Below are 23,142 nucleotides of genomic sequence, written 5' to 3'. Positions count from 1 at the left end.
TGATCCCTGGGCTGGCTCAGTAGGTTAAGGATCTGGCATTGCCATAAGCTATGGTGTAGCTTGCAGATGTGGCTTGGATCTGGTGTTGCCATGGCTGTGATGTAGGCCTCAGCCGTAGCCCCAATTCAATCCCTAGCCTGGGAACTTCCACGTGATGCAGGTGTGGCCCTAAAAAGAAAAAAAAGGAAATACATGGAGCAGGAGGCTGGTCTTGTCTGAGTTCCTTTGCCACTTGTTGGGTTGGGTGGTGGCTGAAGCCATTTAAAGGGTCAGCAGTAGTAGAGTCAGGAGCTGTCAGCCTATAGAACTGATAGCTAGGGATTGCAGGTGGAGGGGAGGCGTGTGGTGTTGGGGAACGGGAACTTCCTTGGGTGGAAGAGAGGGTTCAGGAGGCTATGGCTGGCACAGGGTGAGGGCCCAGGGCCCACTGGGAATCAATTCCCAGGCCGTTCCCACATCCAAGTGATGGCAGTGGGAGCAGAGCAGAGAGGACCAGGACACGGAGGTGAAAACACTTGTGGGGTCAGCTGGCCTGGTCACCAATTTTGCTTTGTGGGGAGGATGTTTATTTAAGGAAAATCACTATGTTTACTCAAAGCTTTGGGCTGCAGCCCTCAGGGGTGGAATTATCAGTGAAAGCTGGGCTATTAATCAATCGTGGGGCCTGGTGACAGACCTTCTTCCCTTCCGGAGAGTGGGAGGGACAGAGGAGAGAGGGAGGAAGGGACAGAAGGGGGCTGGCTGGGACCCAGCCAGTGTGGGAATGACTGATCCCAGGAGCAGGAAGGTCAAAAGGGAAGTGGCCTTGAGGTGGCGCCAGGGCAGGGGAGGGGGTGGGGGAGCAGAGGGTGGTGTTTCCATGGCACAGCAGTCATGGGATAAAGCTGGACGGAAGTCACACTCCGGGATGCTCCCTGGCCAAGGCCAGGTTGCCTGGGGAGGAAGGATGAGCTTCCTGGTTGGACACCTGGACGCCGAGCCTTGGGGAAGAGGGCAGGGGTGACAATGCCTGGGCAGTGGGGTCTCTCGAGCCCTTTGGCCAAGACCTAAACAAAGCCTGGACAGAGCATGCCCTCAGGGACACGTGCTATAACTTCCCACCTGCCTTCAACTCTGCTCGCCACCCTGGCTGGGTGAGGGGAGGGATATATAGCTGCCCCACTGGTGGGCAGGCTGGGCAGGTGGGGTAGGAGCTGATGGGCACTGAGCAGGCTGGGGAGTTTGCCTGGGAGGAACCAGGGAAACCTCTAGGAGCTGTGGGGCCAGGAGGGCAGCTGGTCCTGAGAGAGGAGAGAGTACAGATGGACAAGGGAGATGCTCGGCAGGTGGGCCTGAGCCTTGAGAGCCTGAGGCTTCTGTGCAGCACACCTGGCGGGAGGTCTCTTTCCAGTGGACTCAGGCCAGAGCGAGGCTGCTCTTGCTGGACATCTGGACCACAGTGTGGGGACAACTGCCCTGTAAGAACTCAAGGAGTGATGAGGGATAGAAGGAAAGGAGGGTGGACCTCTCCTAACGATGGCATCAGTGGTACATCCCTCATCAAGGTGTTGGTGAGAAGTACAGGTAAAGCACCTGGCCCAGGACCCACTAAGTGCTCAGTGACGCCTCTGATGTTAACATGTGACTACTTTTCTTACACCCATCTTCCCTCACATGCGTGCCTCCTCCTTCTCTCCCTCCCTCTGCACAGGCTGTAGAGGCATCAATTATGAGAGCATCCAACTTACTGTCCTGGGTTCCTAGGACCTAAGGGCTTCTTTCCACTACCTGCTAAGTGTGTGATCTTGAGCTACCTACTTAACCTCTCTGTGCCATTGCTTCCTCATTTGCAAAATGAGGATAATAACAGTCTCTTACACTACTATAATGATGAATGATCTAACGTGTGAAGTGCTTAGCACAGGGCTTGGCCTGGACTAAATGCTAAATGGTGGTTATAGCTGCTGTGCTGGGGGGGATTACTGGTGCCTCTGCTCAGAGGAGAGGTTGCTTGTATGTAGAACTGTCAGGTTGGGACCCTCGGGTTGCAGGCAGCCTGGGGGGCGTAGAGAGGAGGTAACATCAGCTCCCACGGAGACTGGAGGCAGAGCTGTGTGAGGTCTCCCCCCAGGAGGGATCCTGTGTCCCAGCTCTGGGTTGATGTGGGTGGGACGAGGAGGGCTGTAGCTCTCTCAGTCCTTCCTGACCTCTGTGGTAGATCCCTATCTAAGCAAGAAAGGTCAAGCCAGGGTGACCTCTCCAGATAACAGGGCCCCTAGAGATGCTTCCTGCCCCAGAAAACAGTTTCTTTTTTCTTTTTAAAATGTTTTAAAATTATAGTTGACTTATAATGTTGCATCAATTTCTGCCTACAGCAAAGTGACTGAGTCATACATATATATACATATACATTCTTTTTTTCATATCATCTTCCATCATGTTCTATCACAAGAGATTGGACATAGTTCCCTGTGCTATACAGCAGGATCTTTTTTTTTTTTTTTTTTCTTTTTATGGCCACACCTGCAGCATATGGAAGTTCCCAGCCCAGGGGTCATATTGGAATTACAGCTGCTGGCCTACACAGCAATCCGAGCTGCAATGCCAGATTCTAAAACCACTGAGCGAGGCTAGGGATCAAACCCACATCCTCATAGATGCTAGTTGGATTCTTAACCCGCTGAGCCATAATGGGAACTCCAGGATTTTTTTTTTAATTGAAGTATAGTTGCTGTACAATATTATATAAGTTGCAGGTGTCCAATATAGTGATTCTTAATTTTCAAGGTTATACTCCATTTACAGTTATTGTAAAATATTGACCATATTCTCTATTTTACGTACAATATAGCGTTGTAGCTTACTTATACCTAATAGTTTGTACCTATTACTGTCCTGTCTCTCTGTTGCCCCTTTCCTCTTTTCCCACCAGTAACTACTAGTTTGTTCTTTATATTTGTGTGTGCCTCTTTTTTGTAATATTTGTTATTTTGTTGTATGTTTTAGATTCCACCTATAAGTGATAGCACACAATGTTTGTCTTTGTCTGACTTATTACAGTTAGCCTGATGCTTTTGAAGTCCATCCATGTTGTAGCAAATGGCAAAATTTCATCCTTTTGTATGGCTGAGTAGTATTCCATTGTATATATACCACATCTTGTTTATCCAGTCATCTGTTGATGGACACTTAGGTTGCTTCCATAATTTGGCAATTATAAATAATGCAGCTATGAACATTGAGGTGCATGTATCTTTTCAAATTAGTGCTTTTTGGGTTTTTTTTTTAGATATACGCCCAGGTGTGGAATTGCAGGGTCATATGGTAGTTCTATTTTTAGTTTTCTGAGAAACCTCCATATTGTTTTCCACAGTGGCCGCACCAATTTACATTCCCACCAACAGTGCACAAGTTTCCCTTTTGTCCGCATCCTCACCATCATTTGTCATTTGTGTTCTTTCTGATGACAGCCATTCTGACAAGTGTGCAGTGATATCTCACTATGGTTTTGATTTGCATTTCCCTGATGATTAGCAATGTTGAGCATCTTTTAAGCAGTTTCTTATAAGAAAACAAAAAAGGTAATATAAAACCCTACCCAGCCCGTCTGTGCTGTCTTAAAAACCATATAGGACTTCCTGTTGTGACTCAGTAGTAACAAACCTGATTAGTATGCGTGAGGATGAGGGTTCGATCCCTGGCCTCACTCAGTGGGTTACGGATCTGGTGTCGCCATGAGCTGTGGAGCTGTGGTGTAGGTCGCAGATGTGGCTTGGACCTGGTCTTGCTGTGGCTGTGGTGTAGGCTGGCAGCTATAGCTCCAATTCCACCCCTAGCCTGGGAACTTCCAAATGGAGCACCCTCCACCTTAAAAAAAAAAAAAAAAAAAAAAAAAGGTCAGCGAGAGACTGACCACTATGAGCTTGGCACTGCATTTGATGAGGGAGATGTGGGGTGAGTGATGCAGGGAGTCTCTTCCTCCAGAGCGCCGCCAGTCCAGCTTGAGCCTCTGACCACCCAAAACCAGGAATCTGCCCTCTTGGCTGCCTGCAGCCTGCCAGGAAAGTCCATGAAGTGCCAGCTCCTCATCAATCCTGTTGTGACTTTCATGGCCCACTTAGCCTTGGTAACTAAGTATGTTAGTCTGGGTCCCCTGAGAAGCAGATGCTGAGACAGGATTGGGCATGCCAGGGTTTCACTTGGGAAATACCTATGTAAGGATAAAAAGAGAGCGAGCTAGAAAGGCTGGGAGGGCTATCCAACCTCAATGCAAGTATTACTCTGAGTGAAGGATGGAGGGAAGGGAGGTTGGGTGAAAACATCCCTGAGTGTTTAAGGAAAGCTTGGCAAGGCTGCCGGTGTCCTCAGCCAAAGCCAACAGTCCCAGGAGCCTGCAGTGGTACCCCTGCTGCCCTGTCACTGGCTGTCCAGCCCTTGGGAAGCCTGGCCTCCGCAGGGATGGATTTCAAAACACAGCAGCCGGAGTCCACAGGTAAATACGCTTCCTGTGGCTGGAGGTCTGTGAGGCTCATTGTCACTGCCCCACCGCCCCAAAGTACCAGACTCTATAAATTATACCCTCAATTTGGTGTTTAAACAAAGGTTGTTTTCTGCATTTGCAAATTATTTTGGGTGTATCTTGACCTCTCAACTGACCTGTGACCTGCTCAGGGCAAAGGTGGTGGCACCATAATTCTCCATTCATCCATTCATCAGTCTACCGATCCATCAATTCACTTTTTTTTTCAACAATTGTGGGAGAACCCACTGTGCTGAGTGCTAAGAGGGTGAGGAAGGTGGGCCTTGGGAGCATGGAAGGGAGAGTGGCATTAAATAACCAATAATGACACAGCAGACAGGGAGTTTCTAGGTAAAGGTCAGTGAGTTTCTATTTCCCCTTTCCACATCCCAGGAGGGGCTTTTCTCTGAAAGGGCAGTGGTCTCCAGGGCACAGCTCCTGCCCTGTGGATGTGAGTCAGCCCAGGGTTGAGAAGGGCCCTCGGCCCTGCAGGACCAGTGATGACACAGCTGTGGATTCTCCCGGGGAACTGTTTCGTGCCACTTCCCTGGAGCCCGAGGGGACAAGAAAAGAAAATTCCAAGGGCTTCCTTTGAAGGCACCCTCATGCTTCCTGCAGGGCAAATGTTAGCTCTTCCCACCCCCAGGGGCTTCTCAGTGAGCTTGAGACGCTGAGAAATCCAATCTCTTTTCCTGAACATCTCTTCTCCTTCCCCGTAGAGGAATACATACAAATATGCTGAATGAACGCGGACCTGGAGGCAGGAGAGAGGAGGCAGATGGGGCGGCAATGGACATGAAGTTTTTTCCACCTACTCAGTCAGGTCTGAGCTCAGCACTTTGCAGGCAGGCCCTGGGTGAATTCCACCACAGCCCAGCCCGGGTCCCCATTTGACAGAGGAGGAAGCTGAGGTTCAGCGATAGTGAGGAACTTACCCAAGGTCACGCCACTGGTAAATGGTGGAGTTGAGACCTGCCCCCCAGAACCCGTGCTCTTAACGACTCAGCTCACTGCCCGTGAGATGCCTCCTTCTGCGGTTTCTCTTCCATCTTTGCAAGGGGAGTGTGACGTCAGCCACTAGCAGGAGCTGGGACTTGTAAGCAGGGCAGAGAATCTGGACAGAACCTCCTTGCCCCCCATATGTAGCTGGTGGTCTGCTGGTTTACACAGCATCCCTCGGTGTCCATGGGCTGTAGAGACACTGGCAGAATCTGGGTGCTGACACCAACAGAAGTGGCTATGCATCAGACCCCCTTGCTGTTATATGTTCATATGGTAATTATGGGTCCAAACCCCATAGAAAGCTATGACTCATTTTATCTTCAAGCTGAGGCACAGACTGTTGGGCTGGCTTGTCGGAGACCACACAGTTTAGCAGGCTCTTTGGCAGACTTCATGGAGTCCTTTCCTTCTCTTGTTGCAGACACCCAATGCTCTTTTTTTTTTTCCTGTCTTTTTAGGGCCACACCCACAGCATATGGAAGTTCCCATGTTAGGGGTCACATTAGAGTTACAGCCGCCTGCCTACAGCACAGCCACAGCAACGCCAGATCCGAGCTGCCTCTGTGAACTAAGCCACAGCTCACGGCAACACCGGATCCTTAACCCACTGATCGAGGCCAGGGATCGAAACTGTGTCCTCATGGATACTAGTTGGGTTTGTTACCGCTGAGCCATGGCAGGAACTCCCTAATGCTCTTTTCTTTTGCCTTTTGCAAAGCACTGGAAGTTCGGTGATACTGAAGAGTTAAAGACCATTATGATAACTACCACTCACTACTTCTGCTAGTGACTATTAAGTACCTTTTGTATGCCAGGCATACATATGTCATCCATCAAATGCTCTGGTAAGAGTTTACCGTGTTATCACGTGGAGGCGAATGGCATCCAAAGCCTATGAGAGGTCAAGGCGCCAGTGGTGCAATTTCAGGCATCAGGTGGGATGGGTGCTTTTAAGCACAAGCTCATCACTCTCTGTAACTATGCCCAGGTCTTACAGTTCAGAGTCTACTGGATGGATCCATGGAAGAAATGTGAGGGAAGCTTTTGAGAAAACTTGGGAGGTCGGGCAGCCAAACAGGAATTCTGAGCAGCTTTGTAAGCTGAGCCCCTCACCCCCACCCCTGCTTCCTGGTTGCTTTGACTCCTGCCCTGTCCAGTGGCCTTTCCTGATGTCCTGATCCTTGAGGGAATGGTCCATTTCTAGTACCGCCAGCTTTAGGGCCCTAGGTCTGGAGAAGACCAACATGCCCTGGGGTGTGGACAAGCTGCTGCCTGTGGATCCAGGTTCAGAGTTATCAAGGAGTGAGTGGCGCAAGAGGAATAGAAGAGCCTGGAACTTGGTCTCCTGAGGCATGGAGGCAAGGAATAGCCAGAGAGGAGGAGGAGAGCACAGCTGGCAGAGGGGAGCCCAGCAGAGCAGGGCCTGGGCTATGCCTGGAGGGCAGGGGCATTCATCTGAGGGCAGCGCAGCCCAGAACACCATGGTTTGGAGAGGGCTTAGCTGGCAATAGCCTCCGTGTGGAGAGCTTTAGCCTCCTCACAGGCTCTTGCTTTAATGCCCGCTTGGCACGGCCACCCGGCCCGGCCTTGCCCACTCCCTCGGGCTCTGAGGTCTGTGATGGTACTTGTCATAAGCTGACTTCTGTTTTTTTTTTCTAGGCCAAAAACGACATCAAGCTGTCAGGGAGACTTTTCCATCACGGCTCTGGCTGGGTGGAGGTGTCAGGAGGAAGTCTTTTATCTCTTTATTCTATGTGGAAGTGGTGCAACCTAGGATTTGCATTCATCCTCGGGATGGGAAAATGGGGTGCCACCCTCAGGGGTGGCAAAGAGGCTCAGCTCTCAAACAGGGAGCAGATCACCCCCATATAGATCATCACGGCATCCTTTCTCCTAAAGAAGAGGACAGCTTTGAGTCAGTCATACACATGTGTCACTGTACCTGGAGCACCTGTGTGTGGTGAGGTAGGGGAGGGGTCGGGATCCACCAGCAATAGGAACCAACATTTATTACCTGCTCACTGCCTTCTAGGCACTTTACACTATTAAGGCATAATTAAGTGAGCCTGTATATCTCATTTAATCCTTACCGCATGAGAATGGCACCACCATCATTCCCATTATATAGGTGAGGAGACTGAGGCTCAGAGGTCTTATAGCTGGTCAGCGGCAGAGCTGGGATTTGAATGCTCATCTGACTTCAGAATCTGAACTCTCAGCCATGAAACCAGGGTTCTCACAGTGGAATCCAGAAACCACCTGCCCTGGGGATTTCCCACGATGCTGGCTAAAAATGCAGAGTTTGGGGTTCCTGCCTAGGTTTGTGGAATCAGAACCTCGAGGAGGTGTTCCCAGTGTGGCTCGGCAGGTTAAGAACATGACATAGTGTTGAGGATGCTGGTTCAACCCCTGGCCTCGCTCATTGGGTCAAGGATACGGTGTTGCAGCAAGCCGTGGGGGTAGTTCACAGATGTGTCTTGGATCCAGCATGGCTGTGGCCGCAGCTGCAGCTCTGATTCAACCCCAAGCTGGGAATTTCCATATGCTGCAGGTGTGGCCGTAAAAAAAGAAAAGAAAAAGAACGGAGAAGGGAGGCATGTGACTGAGGCCAAGTGATACACAACAAGCCAGACAGGCCTTCCTGACTCAATGAGGAAGAAGCAGCTGGGACACAGCAGAGCAGAACCATCCCTCTTGGCCTAGAAATGCTAGCAGGTAGGGTAGGGAGGCTGCTGCTAAGACCTGGGGATTGTAGGCCCCTCCTTAGACTCCCACACCGGCTCCTGCGCCCCCCTTCATAAATGTGTGGGACCTACTTACCCAAAGCGCTGTGACTCAACTGGCTTTCATAGCTGCCCTCAATGATATTTTTATTTTTTTAATTTTGTTGGAATGTAGTTGACTTACAAGGGTGTGTTACTTTCAGGTGTACAGTAAAGAGAGTCACTTACACATGTACATCCATCCATCCATTTCTTTTCAAATTATTTTCCCATACAGGTGATTATACAGCACTGAGGAGATTTCCCTGTACTATGCAGTAGGGGCTTGGTACTTACCTAGTTTATGTAAAGTACTGTGTATATATTAATCCCAACCTCCTAATTTTGCCCTTCCTTCCAAACTGACTTGACCTGTGTGGGGTGAGGATTGCATTTGCCTGAATAATGCCACTAATAGGGTTGGTCCCAAGCAGGAGAGGAAAGTGACAAACTCTCCCCTCCAGCATCTTTGAGAGTCTCTTCCCTGGCCAGCCTTCCCCCACCGGAGTCTGGGAGAAAGAAGCTGTGTCTGCCCAGGAAGTGAGTGCCATGCAACCCATCTGCAGATACATCTGCATTTGCTCCCTCTTCTCCTGACTCACCTGCCTGGCGTGTTTCATCTTAGGATGGCACCTGGCACCCCATCTAGGTAGTATCTCCAGGCCAGGAGGGAAGACAGCCCCAGAGGCTTAGAGTCAGCAGAGTCGGGGGCTTCTATGCAGCTAGAAGCAGCCTGGATCTCTTTCCGCCTGCCAGCTGGGTCTCCTTTCTTCCTCCACCATGCCTCCTCCTCCTCATGTCCTCCAGGAGAAGGGCAGCACAGATGGGCAAGCGCTCCATCTGTTTGGCGATGGCTGGTCCAGACGGCAAGTCCTGTTCCTTCTCCATCTGGCTTTCTTGGTGAACTTTCCGCTGAACTCCTTCCAACCCTGTCGGCAGCTCTCCTGCCAGGAGGAGTCAGTGCCAGGAGAGCAGAATAATTGCCTCTCGTGTTGTGCATGCCGAGCCTTCATTAACACATCCCCAGAGTGGCATTTGCAGCCCTCTGTTCCAGCAACCCGCATTGAATAGCACACAATGCATCACCCCCAGATTCTCCACTGTCTTGAAAGAGCCAATTAGCCCTGTGTTTCTGAATCGGCTCATCTGGAAAGTCACATCATCGGTGCTGTTGTTATTTACGAAGAGGAGGTTTCTCTGTGGCCTCGCTCACTCACTGGCACCTATATGTGAGCTGGCCCAGTCACTCTCTGTTTTCTTATTTTTGGCGCAAGGAAGCAAGGCTTCTCATCCAGGGAGAGCAAGGAAGAAGGAGTATGGGGTGGGAGGCGGCACAGGCAGAAATCAGGAGAGCTGCATTTTGGTAATGGCTCTGCCGATGGTTAGGTGTGTGACCTTGAGCAAAAGGACTTTTCTGAATGTCATTTTCTTCACTTCCAAAATAAGGGTATTGGCATTGACATATAGGCTCATGGGGTCTTGGAGGTCATGTAGTCTACCAGTTTCACAGATAAGTAAACTGAGGCACAAAGTGGCCATTCACACCCAAAGTCATGTAGCTGGTGGTGTTAAGACTTGAGACCTCAGTTCAGGCTTTTGCCTCCTGGACTGGGGTGGGGTTAATGAAAGAAGGAAGCATTTCAGGAGAGCAAGGACATGGTAATGGGATCCCACTCTCTGAGCCTGTAGGAAATTACATAAGGATGACTAGTCCCTCGCAGTCAAGATTCTGGAGCTTAAAACAATAGCTCTCACCCATTTTGCCCCTTGTGGGTATTTGGCAAATGTCTGGAGACAGTTTTCGTTGTTTCAGCTGGGGCAGGAGGAAAGGCAGGAGCCACCTAGCCGGCTGAGGCCAGGATGCCTCAAGCACAGACCAGAGAGTGATCCGGCCTGAAATGTCAGTAGTGCTGAGGTTAGGGTCCCAGTGAAAGGCCAGCCCCTTTCTCTACTGCCACCTTGCCTAGAATTTTGAAAACTTTTACGTCCTTGCCTTTAGCCTCAAAGGGTCTTTTTGTTGATTTTGCTATAGATGCTGATTTTTACAATAATGTTTTCCTTAAATATGAAATCATCCATGCTTCCTGTATAGAATTTAGAATATCCAGAAAGGCACAAAAAATAAAACTAAAAATCAATCCTCCCACACAGAGGTAATTGTAAGACTATTTTGATATTTGGTATTTTTTCTGTGTTACCTGAATTCCTTTGAGCACACTCTGTTTTCTTCCATTCCCTGGCTTTTCTCAACAATCTTCTTTGCCCCCTTCCCTCACCTCCATTGCCACCTGTTGAAATCCTGGCCTGTTTTCAAAGTCACTTCAAAGGACACCTCCTCCAGGAAGCATGGCAAATCACCCAGGGCCCCACCTGAGTGGGAAGTGAACTCTCCCACCTCTGCCTGCCTGAAGCACTTTGTATCTCAAGGACATTGATTTTGACGTTCTTTTTTTTTCTTCTTCGTATTTGTACTCCAGTTTCTGTACAAAGGGCTTGAGGGTAGGGACTAAATTTTCGTCTATTGATTTTGTATCCCCTCCTAGCACACACATACACACACACACACACTATGGTGCAAACACAATACCTAAGATGTGTTGGCTCCTGTCATGGCTCCTCTCTTGACATCGCCGTCCTCTTACTTTCATACTAAATAACCGTCCTTTCATTCTTAGTCACAGGGAACATGTCAGTCAGTGACTTTTTTTTCTTTTTAGGGCCACACCCATGGCATATGGAAGTTCCCAGGCTAGGGGTCAAATCAGACCTGCAGCTGCCGGCCTATGCCACAGCCTTTAGGGAGACCCAAGCTGCACCTGAAAACTATGCCCACCTCATGGCAATGCCGGATCCTTAACCCACTGAGTGAGGCCAGGGATCAAACCTGAATCCTCATGGGTACTAGTCAGGTTCTCAACCTGCTGAGCCACAACAGGAACTCCCAGTCTATGACTTTTGTTGCTCCATCATGTGGCATAACTTTGGAGCGCTTCTTTCTGACAGCCTGAATCTTGGAGACATTTAGTATTAAAACAAAAATCAAAAGCTTTGAGTCCTTACCATGTGTCAGGCCTGGGGATAGATGCCTATGTAAATTTCCTGATTCCACCAAAACTGTGGACAGGTATTATGGATGCCTTTTTCCAATGTGAACACTAAGGCATAGCAAGGCATGGAAGCTTGCCCAGGATCACATGATGGGTGAAAGGAGGTCTGGGATTTAACCCAGGGCCACCTGGCTCCACGGCTACATGTATATCTGTGAAGTTTCTCAAGCCCTGTGCAAAAACCCTGTCCCTGCCCACCTCTGTTTCTACAGTGAGAGGCAGCAGACCAGTGCTTCAATGCCTGTGGTCTGGGTGGCCCCAAGCAAGGCATCTCCTTAAAGGGAAATCTCACAGCCCAACCCAGCTCTCTGGTGTGGGAACCTCTGGCCAGCTGGGTGAGCTGCTAGGGAGCCTGGTAGACCACAGTGTTTAATCTGAGGTCCTAGGAAGCTGAGCGTTCCCTGGCTGGATGAGCAGCCTGTGGGCAGCAGCCTCCAGAAGTCTAGCCTCTTGGCCTGGTGCTTCCCAATGCGTTGTGCTAAGTGTATCACAGGGTAGGTGGTACACAGGAGTCTGCAGTGGCTCACCCTGCAGACTCCTGAGGCTGGAGGGCTGGCGTCCTCCTCCTCTTCGGCAGGGGGCTGATAGGCTGGCCCCAGGGAGGGAAGGTCACATCTCTTCTTGGCCACCCCCTCCTTCCTAGTCAGCTTTCCAAACTTCTGCATTCAAGTCTGTTACTTTTTTTCCTCTTTACATCCGTGCCTGTGGCATAGGGAAGTTCCCAGGCTAGGGATTGAATCAGAGCTGCAGCTGCCGGCCTGCAACACAGCCATAGCAATGCCAGATCCGAACTATGTCTGTGACTTACACCGCAGCTTGTGGCAACACTTGATCCTTAACCCACTGAGTGAGGCCAGGGGTCGAGCCCATGTCCCCAGGGATACTAGTTGGGTTCTCAACCCACTGAGCCACATCGGGATCTCCCTGGTTTCTCTTACTCCCTGGGTTCTCTTTTTCCCTGGTGTGGCAACCAAACACAGGTTCTAGTTGGATTAGCTTTGTCTCAAGCCCAGTCCTGCCAACAAAGTGATCTTGAGCAAATCATTTGCCTTTGTGGAGCCCCAGCTTCTCCATTTATAAAACGAGAAGAATGATACCCAAACTCAAAGGGCTGGGATGAGGATTAAATGTATGAAGAAGAGAAACTGCCATGCTATAGGTGCTCAAATCTCTCTCTCCTCCTTCCTGGTAGACATTGGGAGGTGGTGGGAGGGTGGTTAGAAAGCATGTGGGACGGGAGTTCCCATCATGGTGCAGCAGAAACGAATCTGACTAGGACCCATGAGGTTGCGGGTTCAATCTCTGGCATCACGACATGGGTTAAGGATCCAGCATTGCTGGTGAGCTGTGGTGTGGATCGCAGACGTGGCTTGGATCTGGCATTGCTGTGGCTGTGGCGCAGGCCGGTGGCTACAGCTCCGATTCGACCCCTAGCCTGGGAACCTCCATATGTTTCAGGTTCAGCCCTAAAAAAAAAAAAAAAAAAAGAACGCAAGTGGGAGAGGAAAGAGCATTGGAATGGGGAGGTTGGCAGGAAGTGGCCCGTTCCCTCCCATTTGTTTTCCCACCTGGGGCCCTGGTGGAGGGAATACCTGTGCTGGTCACTGGCAGCCTTGCTCGAACACACTCAGTCATTTGCGCTGATTAAACCTGCGGTCTTAAAGCTCTCCAGGGCCTCGGAACCAGCTTCCCTCCATTTCCATGAGGCAGCTGAGCACGGCGGTTAGAACAGGCTCTGGGCTCCCTGTTACACAGATCCAACTTGGGCACATTTTCCCAATTTTAGAGTCTGGGTGTTCTTGTCTGTAAAATTGTGGATATTACTATTTGATTGGGTTGACTGAAATGATGAAATCAGAGCCCACATGGGTTGTGACTGGCTCAGAGCCTGGTAGATGGGACACGCTTTAGGAAGCTAGCCACCATCGTTCACTTTTGTTGTTGTTGTGATCATCCCAGCCACAGACGGTGTCTTTAATTGGGCCGCCCGTCTTGGAGATATGCTCCCTGGGGTAGTGTGGCTGGTTCATCAGAGGGCCCTTGGCCCATCCCTAGCAGGCCACATCATCTGATGGGTGAGCCAGCTGGGGATCGGCAGCCCAGATGTCAGTAGGGGCTGCATTCCAGTGACATTCCTTCTTAGCAGAAACTTCAAAACCAGAGGAAGACATCGTTCAGGCAAATTTAGAAGGCATTCCAGGATGTCATACCCAAGGCTTATGATGCAAACTCAACCTGGTGGTAACGTGGAATGCTACATGAATGTGCTCCCGGCCATCTGTGGTGGTGGATGGCAGAGGAGGGGGCCAGGGATGCAGGCTGGAGGTAACCCTATTCCACCCCAGGTCTTGCACAAAGCCCCTGAAGACAGACCTCGGGTTCCTTCCGCTAGAACATCCTAGGAACAAGCCTTGGAAAGATGGGACTCCTCCTGCTCCTCCCCTTCCTCCTTATGAGGAAGTTGCCTGGGGTAGGAGTGGAGGCTCAGCTGCTATTTCTGACTCTTGGCCTTTCCTGGGAAGATGTCAGTTCCTGGAGCCTCCATGTTGTGATGGGCAGGTGGGCAGAGGCTGAATCCTTCACTGGGGACTCTTAGGGGTGCCTGTTGTGGAACTGACCCCATTCCGGGGAAGGACCCTAGGGGAGCTTCCTCGGCAAGGGAAGGAGGGCAGGTGCATAAACAAAGCAAAGTCCATGAGTTGGCAGAACAGCATCCGGCCTCGGAGCACAGAACCAGCCTAAGGCATGCGGGCGTCCAGACCAGACAAGAGACCTGCCACAGCAGGGTGTTTGGGGAAGAAACAGGAAAGCAAGATGCAAAGGTGAGAGGACCCACAGGCCTCTGCAGCTGCTGAAGAAGGTGATGAGAGCGAGTGGGGCCAGAAAGGCTGGCGGGTCCCACAGGTGACCACCGTCGTCAGGGAGACAGAGCAGTGGGAAGAAGGGGAAGGGGCTCAGAAAGATGGAAGGGGGGCATGAATACGCACTGAGCACCCAGTGCGTGCCAGAAACCATGCTAAATTGTGGTCATTTATAATCCTCCCACCATCTCTCCGAGGTGGGGGCTAGAGTCACCCCCAGACGGGAAAAGAAGGCCCAGCAAATGGCAGTGATGCCCCAGTTCTCGGGCTGTGAGCCTCCGACTTTTCCCACGGTGCCCTCTGCCTGTTTATCTCCCACTGTCTTCAGCCCAGCAGACCTGTGGGAGGGGAGTCCGGCCCTTGTGGCATGAATGCAGCCCACCTGGCAGAAATTGTTCTCGGCTGCCACAGACCAACGCAGCCTCACATGACTTGGAGATATTTCCACGTATTTGCTTATTTTCACTCAGCCAAGAACTTCCAAGGCGCATCATTCCTGGAGGATTTGTTCATCGATGTGTCACGGTCTAGCCACTGAGCCTGTGAGCAGGAAGGAAGTGGCAGGTGCAGAGATCAAACATCTGTCTTCTTGTGCGTCTTATAAAGTTGGGACTTCTGTCCACATGGAGACCGGGCTTCCCTCTAACTTGGAGGGTTTGATGGCCTGAAGCTTGGACTGTGGACTGCCCTGCGTTTGGGGTGGGAAGCAGTGTGGGCTGGAGGGTCTTCCATGGAGGACGGTGCCTTAGCAGCTCGACCCTCCGGCAAGGCCAGCTCTTTTTGCCCCTCCCACCCCCCAAGGTGCCTGCTGGGAACTGGACACCACCTGGGCCACCAGTTATGCCTCACAAAGACGCAAGTCACTGTCCCTGTGAGGATGAGGACCCAGGGGCTCAGAGCAAGTGCTCTTTGCTGGGCAAGTTGATGACAGGGTTATTGCAATTGCTGGGACCCTCCTTCTGGCCTGGGTCCCACACCCAAGAATGCATTGACCTGAGATTTGAGCAGGTCTCAGGAGTGACCAAGGCCACTCTCCAGTCCTGCAGGCAGTGCTTGTGGCTCTTACGAAAGTTTGTGCTTGCTGGAAGCCCAGTTCCTTTCAGGTGTTGCATTTTGCTGTTTCTTGTCTTTTTTTAGGCCTGGGGGTTGGGGCGGGGGACCGAGGTAGAGATGTGCTATTTTACACAACCGACTTGCCTGCACGTCATCTAAACACCAAGTTCCGTTCGCAGAGGAAGTGAGAGGTGTCCAATTCGGTCATGCAGAACACAGCTGGGCTGCCTGAAACGAAACACAGCGGCTACTCTGAAGGAGGTGTCGTCCCTGGGCCTGTATGGGGTTGAGTCACAGCAGACACCACTCACCACTCCCACGTCAAGAATACCCGGCCATTGTCCCTAGTTCAGGTCATTTCCGACCTACTCCCTGGAATCCACCTTAAAGGAGAAAGGGAAGGGAAGGGAAGGAAGCAGAAACCGGGGTGGCTAAGCTGAGGAGAGCTGGCACCTGAATGTGGGATCCCCATCACCACCCTGGGTGTCTGACCGCCACCAGCTTGTCCAATGTTTGTGTCCTTAGGTCATCTCAGCTTTGGTTACATTCTAGACCCAGGAGCGAATCCAGGGGGTGTGGTGCCCAAAGACTTACAATTTGGGGGCACTCATTCATAAAAAGAATGCAAAACTATGAAAACAACGTTAAATACCAAGCAAATATTTATTTAGATGGGAGGTGGGGGTGGGGGTGGTAATCTCAGCACATTGCTGACACCCTGCAGATTCGATCTATATCTTCAGTAATCCTTTTAGGCAGTTTGTCAGAAATGCACGCGCAGAAACATGTCCTGTTTGTAACTGACTTACTCCCTGCCCAGAACACTCCTAGCATCCCCTGCTCTTGCAGGGCCCTGGATGTTTATGTCTCATGGGCTTTATAGTAAGTGCACCTCTAATGCAACATGAGTTGACAACCTAACAATCATGAAAGCTGTGGGTGCACAGAATCTCACAGGGCAGGTGTTCTCGATCCTTTTGGGATCCTGGTCCTTTCTGAGAGTTGAATGAGAGCTATGGATCCTCCCTAGAAAAATGCACAACACTCATGTCCACTGGATTTTACATATAATTCCAGAGATCCTTGGATCCACTTAGAGCCTACCTGTGGATCCCAGGTAAGGCACCCATGAAATAATGTGATCCATTCATTTCGTAGATGAGGCAGCAAATACCCAGAGGGGTGGGTGACTTGCTCAAGGTCACACAGCCAGCTGGGAGCAGAGTCAGAACTGCCCCTTTGGCACTGGACATGAAGTAAGGTCTCCAGGGAAGGAAACTCCAAGTTAGGGCCCCTCAGAGGGTCTTTCTCCTGTCTTCTGGCTTCTTTCCTAGACATTTATTTTTGCCTAGTACAATTCAGGGAGAGCAGAAATGATGGCATTGAAATATGAACACAGAAACACAGACAGAAAGAGATTGCAGGGTCTGGGTTTAAATGCAATGAAAAATATAAAGTTGAGAAAGAGCAAGCAAACGACATGCAAATATCCTAACAAAACCTGGGGCTGCCCAGTTTGGTACTTGGAGACCTGAGCCCTGGGGAAGCTGGGGGCCTGTCTGAGCCCGTGGTTTGCTTCTCATGCCAAGACTCCCCTTGTACCCAGGTTGGGTGGTGGCTGGCCTAAGCTGTGTGCTTTCTTCTGGCAGGTATGGTTTTTTTTCTGCCTGCATAGCTTGCTTGCCACATCCCAGCCTCAGCCCACCCGCCACAAAATAGCACAGCTGCCTCAACACTTCCTCTGAGCCCCTGACGAACTGAGGTCTCCTGGTACCGCCCCTCTGGACACCTGGCTCTTTCCCTTCAGAGCACAGTGTCTGTTACAGTTCTGTGTTTGTTTCAGCTCCATGTCCCCCCACTAGATGTGAAACTCTGTGTGAACAAGGTCTGGGTTCCATCATCACTTGCTGATCGACTAATTGATTGATTGATTGACTGATTTTTGGCTGCACTCATGGCATATGTTCCCAGGCCAGGGATAAAATGCAACACTGGATCCTTAACCCACTGAGCCTGGGATCTAACCCATGCCTCTGCACTGACCTGAGCCACTCCCATCAGATCCTTAACCCTCTGTACCACAGTGGAAACTCCATCATTTGCTGATTTAAATAAATGGTGGCCTCTGCTGGTTTGGACTGGGGTACCTAGAACAAATGCCTATTGGACTTCTTGGAAGTCCTGCCTGCAGCTGGGAGCCTGCTTAAACCTTTAGCTTCATCACAAAGGGACAGAGCCAGTGGTTGGCACGGTGAATGGTGCTCAGCCCCTCAGAGCAGAGGCACCAGCAAGCAGGTACAGAGGTGCTGAGGTACAAGCCAGGCTGTGTGTGTCTTTAAATCCATTCTGGTGCGCCATCCTTTTCTCAGTTTTGGGCTGTGAGGATCCCCTGACCCCCCAGCCAACCAGTTCACCAGCAGTTGTGCCAGGGTCTGCGAGTGGAAGTCATGGGCTGATGGCTGATGTGGACCCCCCTCCCCACCACCAGCTGGCCGCCTCACTCCGAGGATGATTAAGAAAATCAGAAACAGCTCCTTCGCCTGCCTCCTGGGCTCACCTCCAGATTGGGCAGCTATCTTGGGAGGGCAGCCTGTTATTCATACCCAAGTATTTTTCTCTTTCATTCCATTTAGTTTGGGGTGGAGTATGTTCTTTTTTTCCTACTCAACACCCACGACTTCGTGACTGATGCTGTATGTGATGTCTCCCCAGGGCCGAGGAGCCTCTATCATTCCTTTCTTTTTCTGGGTAGGGGGCTGGTGAGGTGGCAGGGGCGGGATTCATGTGACAGAGGAGCACTAAGGTACAACCTGTTTTTCTCCTGCCAGGGGGAGCAAGGGGTTGTGGGCGGAGAGGGCTGACATCGACTCTAGACAAATTCCCCCCAGCAGTCAGTTTCCCTTCCCCCTCCGTCTCCCGGGCAGCTGGGGGTGGAGTGGCAGGAAGCCAGAGACAGGTGAATTCAGCTCTGCAGGTGGGTGCCTGCCCCAGTGTGCTCCCTGTTTCCTGTTAACACACTCCCACAGAGCTGCCTCCTTCCACCCCCAACATCAGATGAAATTATCAGGATGAAATTTTCTGTCTCTGGACAAAATGCCAGATACTTAATTTTCTTGTAGCAATCTGCTTTGCAGAGGGATAAGAATTAAGCCATACTAGGCTATGTAGGCAGCTGAACAAAGCTGATAGGGCGGGGTACAATGCTGAAGCTAGTGACTTGCCCATCGTTCTTATCCTCTCCAGTCAACCACAGTGTGGCTTTCAGCAGAGTCCTGCAGCCTCAGTGGATCTAAGACATCCTCAAGGCCAGGGTGACTAGTCCCTGGGTGTCATGACAGCCCCCCACTCCCCCACAGCTTCCCTCCCTTCCTTATTCAGCTGATGACTCTGTGTTTGATCACAGCATCATGGCTTTAGCACTTTGTCTCTTTCCGGAAAAGCCTTTGCACTTGCTCTGTCATAGCTTCCCTCACCTCCCAAGGCCAGCGCATCAAAAGAGTGTCACCATACCATGAATAGTGTTTCTGCTCCCAGGTGAGAGGCAGGGTGTGTGGGGCTGTCAGGAAAATGATAGGAAATACCTGAGCAGAAAGAAACAGCTGGCTCTTCTTCTAGCATCAAGCACTGGGTCTGCATCACAGCTGGACTCTGTACATTCTAGTTGAATGAATTAATGAACGCCCGGGATTCCTCAGGGTGTGAGAAGTAATATGAAAGTGGTTCTGCATACAACTGCTGGCAGGTACTGCCTGGCTTTGGACACGGGCTCTGCCACTTGCTAGCTGTGCAAGCTTGGGCATGCTACTTGACCTCTCTGTCCCTGTTTCCTCATTTATAGAATGGGGATAATAATAATAATAATAACAACAACAACAAAGAGTTCCCTGGTGGCATAGTATTAAGGATCTGACATTGTACTGCTGTGGCTCGGGGCAATGCTGTGGCACAGGTTCAATCTCTGGCCAGGGAACTTCTGAATGCCCCAGGAGAGGCCAAAAAACAATACTAACAATAATAATGAAGAGTTACATGTGTGGAGTAGTTAAAATGCTGCCTGGCACATAATAGGCACCACATAACTGTTTGCTATAATTACAACTAGAAAGATAGTTATTCCAAGGTGAATTGGAAATTACTTTTTTTTTTTCTTCTGTCTTTTTGTCTTTTTTAGGGCTGCACCAGCAGCATATGGAGGTTCCCAGGCTAGGTGTTGAATCAGAGCTGTAGCCTCTGGCCTACCTCAGAGCCACAGCAACTCAGGATCTGAGCCGCATCTGCAAACTACACCACAGCTCATGGCAACACTGGATCCTTAACCCACTGATCGAGGCCAGGGATTGAATCTGCATCCTCATGGATGCTAGCTGGGTTCATTAACCACTGAGCTGCAACAGGAACTCCTTGAAAAGGGAGTGGGTTTCCTTATCTGGTAGGCATTCACCTCCATCCCCACAAGCTCCTCCCACACACACGGACCCATCTCTTGTAGAGGTTGGCATGATTTTTCTGTAAAGGGACAAATAAATATTTTAGTGACTTCAGTCCACACGTTTTTTGCTATAACCACTCAACTCTATGGTTGTAGCATAGACAATATGTAAACAAATGAATGAAGCTGCGTTCTAGTAAAACTTTATATAAAAACAGATTCAGCCTTCAGGCCATAATTTGCCAGCCCCTGATCTACTGGGGTTCTACCATTCTGCAAGACTCTGCTTGAATTCCACCTCTTCCAAGAACCCTGCCTGGCTCCCTGCTGCCATACTTCTCTTTTCTCTCCCTGGACTTCCTTAGCACTGAGTCTGGAGGAAGCTCCAGTATCAAAGGAAGACGGGGCAGGAAATTTGGGTTTAAGCTCTGTCCTGCTGCATACCTTTGAGCAAGATAGTTAATATCTCTGGAGCCTCAGTTTACATATTTGCAAAATGGGTATGAAATGTTTGCTTTGGGAGTTCAATCCCTGGCCTGAGAACTTCCACATGCTGTGGGCATGACTGAGGGCGGAGGGGGGAGGAGGATCATGAGGTGGTTCACAGGCTCAGAGGAAAGAATAGATGCAAAGTGGCCAGGAGCAGACTGTTTGGCACATATAAGTGCTTAGCAAGTTACAGCCACTCTTGTTTTATTATTATAGATGACATCTCAGTTAATTTCCTTAGGTTGAATTGATAGAAATACTATTCCCAAGTCCAGGGATGGGGACAGTTTTTGTTTTGTTTGTTTGTTTTGTCTTTTTAGGGCCGCACCAGGGCATATGGAAGTTCCCTGGCTAGGGGTCAAATCAGAGCCACAGCTCCCAGCCTATGCCACAGCCACAGCAACGCCAGATCTGAGACACGTCTGTGACCTACACCACAGTTCATGGCAATGCTGAATCCTTAACCCACTGAGCGAGGGTAGGGATTGAACCTATGTCCTCATGGATGCTAGTCAGTCTCGTCGTAACCACTGACCACAGTGGGAACTCCTAAGGTTCTTGATTTGTATTTCAAATCGCATTCCAGGAAAAGCATCGGCAAAGACACTCAACTTTACCCAAGCCTTCATAGTTCCTACTCTCTCTAGGCTCCGATGGCTACCTTCATCATTTGACAAGAATTTTACAGGTATCTGTTATGGAACTAGAGTTAAGCTTTGAAGAGCCTACAGTGTACGTGGGGCAACCAAATTGTATCCATGAACCAAAACAAATAAAACCTGGAATTTATTAAATCAGCAAATTTTATTAAGCACCTATCATGTGCTGGCTACTGTCCTTGACGATGGAAATTATACATTGGCAAACAATGCAGGAATAGTTCTTGCCCTCATATGCTTACAATCTGATGGATCAGAACTGGGATGCAGCATTTCATTTCTATGGCGAAGTTTGGAGAGAAAAGAGACCAACGGGACCAAGTGGATAGGGGAGGCTTTAGGAAGGAAGATGATCCAGAAGTGGACCTTGGAAAGGAGTGGGTGGGCATGGAGCGCAGAAGTGAAAAGGGCTAGGGAGATTCCCTCATGGGAGACCAGGACAGCCGTGAGCACTGGCCTGGAAGGGGAGGTCATATTTGTTTTGCTTTAGAAAACCAGAGACTCATAAAATTTTATGATCAGGGAAAGGCCAATGAAAGGCATTTAGGAAGAGCAGAAGGGTTCAAATGGGTCAAGCCTGGGGCCAGAAGGCCAGCCATGCTTGGAGCTGTCAATCTCATCCCCTTTCGCAGATGTGGCATGGCAGCATGACTTGGTGGCAGGACTTACATTACCTGGCACATGGAATTCTGAGCCCCTGTCCAATGACCTTCTCCATCCACCATCTCTTCCCAATGCCCAACACTCAACCCTCAGCACTCCAAGTTTTTTTGTTTTTTGTTTTTGTTTTTAAGGGCCTCACCCCAGTCATATGGAGGTTCCCAGGCAAGGGGTCAAATCGGAGCTGCAGCTGCTGGCCTACACCACAGCCAAGCCAAGTCTGCAACCTACACCACAGCTCACGGCAACGCTGGACCCTTAACCCACTGAACAAGGCCAGGGATCAAACCTGCATCCTCATGGATCCTAGTCAGATTCGTTTTAGCTGAGCCACAATGGGCACTCCCAAGCTCCAAGTTTTTTTTTTGAGTGGTTTCCATTGTTCCCAGAACCCTGGGGTGAATGGATCCTACTTGCTCTGGTCCTGGGATGCATTAACCTAGTGTTTTATGATGAACTGTCCAGGCTGTGTGTCCCTGAGCCAGTGACTCTTCCAGGAATTTCTTCTCCTACAATGTGTTCCCCAGAGGAGGGGGAACACCCAATGACTGACCAAGCCTGTGTCCTTTTTGGTGATTAATATGCCACTCTGGTTAGAACAGGGGTGCAGAGGAGGCAGCCGGCTCCCATTTTCTGCCTGACCACATCAGCACAGTCCAGAGCTGGAGGAAGGAGAAGATGTGGGTAACCCTGAAGGGATGAGGGGGAGACCCTGTGTAGGCAGAGAATCCCTCGCCTGCCCCAGCTGTCTTCGTTTAGGCTGCGACACCCAATTACCATAGACTGGGAGGCTTGAACAGCACACATTTGTTTCTCACCATCCTGGAGGCCAGCAGCTCGAGATCAAGGTGCCGGCAGGTAAGGTTCTGGTGAGGACCCTCTTCTAGGTTGCAGACTGCCCACTTCCTTCCGTGTCCTTACATGGCAGGAAGACAGTGAGTTAAGCTCTCTGGGCTCTCTGTTATAAGGCATCAATCCCACTCATGAGAGGTCTACTCTCACGAGCTAATAACGTCCCCAAAGTCCCATCTTCTGAAGCCATCACATTGGGGGTTAGGATTTCAGCACATGAGCAGTGGCAGGGACACAAACGTGTAATCCATAGCACCAGCCATGAGGCCCACTTCTGATTGACAGGCCCAGGGGAAGTGAGATGCTGGCTCATTTAGAGCCGTCACAGAACACAGAAAGAACCAGTTCTTTCTCTCTCACTTTTTTTCTTTTGGCTGCACCCGAGGCATACAGTAGTCCCTGAGCCAGGGATTGAACCTGAACCACAGCAGTGACCCAAGCTGCAGCAGGGACAATGTCAGATCCTTAACCTGCTGAGCTACCAGGGAACGCTTAACGAACCACTTCTCTAACCTTCTTCCATGCCGACCTCACAATGAACCCCCCTCCCCAAAGAACCACCTCTCTAAACTCCTTCCATCCCCACCTCACAATGTACCCCTCCCCAGATGGGCAGAATGATTGTCCCAGGACACAGGCAAGTCCATCAAAGCTGCTACCTGGTGACTCATAGTCTGGGGCTTTTCCTGGGCTTCAGTGCAGGGGGAAAGAGTGACATCCACTAGCCCTGGGCTCAAAGTTAGAGGGGGACTTGAAATCCATCCCCTGAC

The sequence above is a fragment of the Sus scrofa genome, chromosome 14 (assembly GCF_000003025.6).
Source record: "Sus scrofa isolate TJ Tabasco breed Duroc chromosome 14, Sscrofa11.1, whole genome shotgun sequence".
Classification (NCBI taxonomy): Eukaryota; Metazoa; Chordata; class Mammalia; order Artiodactyla; family Suidae; genus Sus; species Sus scrofa.
This window is presented reverse-complemented; position numbering follows the sequence as displayed.